The sequence below is a fragment of the Aplysia californica genome, unplaced genomic scaffold, assembly GCF_000002075.1.
Source record: "Aplysia californica isolate F4 #8 unplaced genomic scaffold, AplCal3.0 scaffold00309, whole genome shotgun sequence".
Classification (NCBI taxonomy): domain Eukaryota; kingdom Metazoa; phylum Mollusca; class Gastropoda; order Aplysiida; family Aplysiidae; genus Aplysia; species Aplysia californica.
Window position 1 is genome coordinate 98,940 of NW_004797579.1, and position 2,090 is coordinate 101,029.

At 41.0% G+C, this 2,090-nt stretch overlaps 1 protein-coding gene across 4 annotated transcripts in view; it reads right to left on the minus strand.

Moving 5' to 3' along the window:
* The window catches only part of LOC101845177 (E3 ubiquitin-protein ligase RNF34), a 38,280-nt gene extending 36,414 nt beyond the window's left edge, over window positions 1-1,866 (minus strand). For 2 of the 4 annotated variants that reach the window (XM_013084678.2, XM_013084675.2), the window contains exon 1: window positions 1,679-1,865. The gene's annotated coding sequence lies outside the window, so the exon portion shown is untranslated. Of the gene's footprint in view, window positions 1-1,678 lie in introns of all 4 variants that reach the window. The other 2 variants (XM_013084677.2, XM_005102031.3) reach the window with 2 other exon arrangements.
* Between the last annotated feature and the right edge of the window lie 224 nt (window positions 1,867-2,090).

A 2,090-nucleotide genomic window follows, 5' to 3' on the forward strand; every position in this document is an offset into this window, starting at 1 on the left:
CAGGAAGTCGGAAGTGATGTCATGCTGGACAAGAATCAAAGTCCGAATAACTTTTTTTCATATTCGGACTCGAGTCCGAACAGTCACTTCGATAAAAAATAAAATGGACTCATCCCGACACCCCTTTTTCGCAAAATCGTAAATCGATTCTATATCTACACCAAAATTTTAATAAAATAACTACGAAATAGGTAGTAAATCTGACTGCAGAAATTATTTCTAGATCTAGATCTACACCCAAAAACACATCGGGTAGCCAAGTTTCTCTCTAACACTCCGATTAGTTACTCCGAGATATCGTCGATTATCTTAATCTGATACTGCATTGTCCACTTTTTAGGAGTATTTTCCTATTTTGGAAGTGGCTAGTCTCACCCGGGGTGAGAATAGGATCGACCTCTCACCCCGGGTGAGACTTGCCACCGTAGGCTATTCTCACCCGGTGTGAAGCAAGACCTGTTTTTCCTAATTTCAGAATACTTTATATCGATGTGGATGACCAAATGGATAAACATATAAAGGCAAAGAAAAGATTACGTTAACGCACAAAAGCAAGCTAATTTTATCGACTACAAAGATGCTATGGCTATTTCACTTTTCGAATCGAGCCGAACTACGGGGGTCGCCATTTTGTTTTGCCCGGAAGTTCTCGCAAGATCTACCCCTCCCAAGGAGATTAAAAGTTAGGCCCTAGTTTTAAGATCCTTGACTCCTCCCCTCTTCTCTCTCTCTATCGTTTTGCCTGGAAGTTCTCGCAAGATCTACTCCTCCCCTCTTCTCTCTCTCTATCTCTTTCTGAATACTGTCTATCGGTGTGCACGATCAAATTGACCAAAACCAAGTTTAAAAATTATGTTAAAACACAAAAGTAAATTAATTTGGTCGTCTACAAAGATGCTACGACTATTTAACTTTTCGAATCGAACAGAACTACGCGGGTCGCCATTTTGTTTTGCCCGGAAGTTCTCGCGCTACTCCTCTCTCTCTCTCTCTTTCTCTCTCTCCACTGCCCACATACAAAATTGTACGCTTTTAGTAGGCCTAGGCCTAGGCTAACAGTAGATGTGGTTTAGGGTGAACGCAAAATTGGTTGGCCTAGATCTAGGCTATAACGGTAAACGCGCACTGGGTGAGAATAGCCAAAAGACTCGACTGCACTATTCTCACCCGGGGTGAATAGAGGTGGCCTTTCGTATTAATATGTGGGTCATCCATATTTTGCCGACCTTTACAACCCCATAACTTTTTTTTATTTAAGAACCGATTCATAAAATTCAAGAAGCATAATTCTTAGAATTGAAAATTCTTGGTAAGATTGAAGAATACCGGACCACCGGACTGACTTTGTCTAGATATATAGATCTATATGTCTCAACCTTAGGAATTCATAATTTCCCCGTTTTTAATATCTCTCCAAGGAGAATCTCGGACCGGTACATCTATTCGTTAAAATTTTATCAGGGTGGAAAAGTGAAAAATTAAATTTTCATTGGCATTTGCTATAGATCTAGATCTAGAAAAATCTAGATCTAGATCTAGATCTAGATCTAGATCTAGATCTCTAGATCTAGATCTATAATCTAGATTCTGGATCTAGATTATAGTCTAGAAAGCAGTAGATCTAGATATACAGATCTAGATTGCTAGATCTAGATTAGATCTGGTGGTCGAATCTCACCTTTCCTTTTAATCCCCGAACTCACAAAGTCTGAATACAACGCTTTGAAGTGCCATTAAAGTTTCAAGTCCGGCCAGTGACCACACACTGTCAAAATGTGGGCCGAGGATAGGCCTAGGACCAGAACTAAATTTATTTTGGTAGCCTCGCTATGGGCGACTAGATACCGTACGCCGTACGCCCCTCTCTCGCCTTGCTGCGCGATGGCCACATCCGCAGCCACCTCCCAATCGTCAGCCACCCCCAACCTTTGACACGGGTCAAACTTCCATCTATTTATAGGTAGTTACCGGAACATGTATAGGTGAAGTGTTGTAGTTGTGCCGTGATAGTCGCGATATATTATTTAGCCTATTGAGATTGTTTTGGTCTCTCTTTACTCATCACCACGAGAATTTCTTGAAGTTTTTCC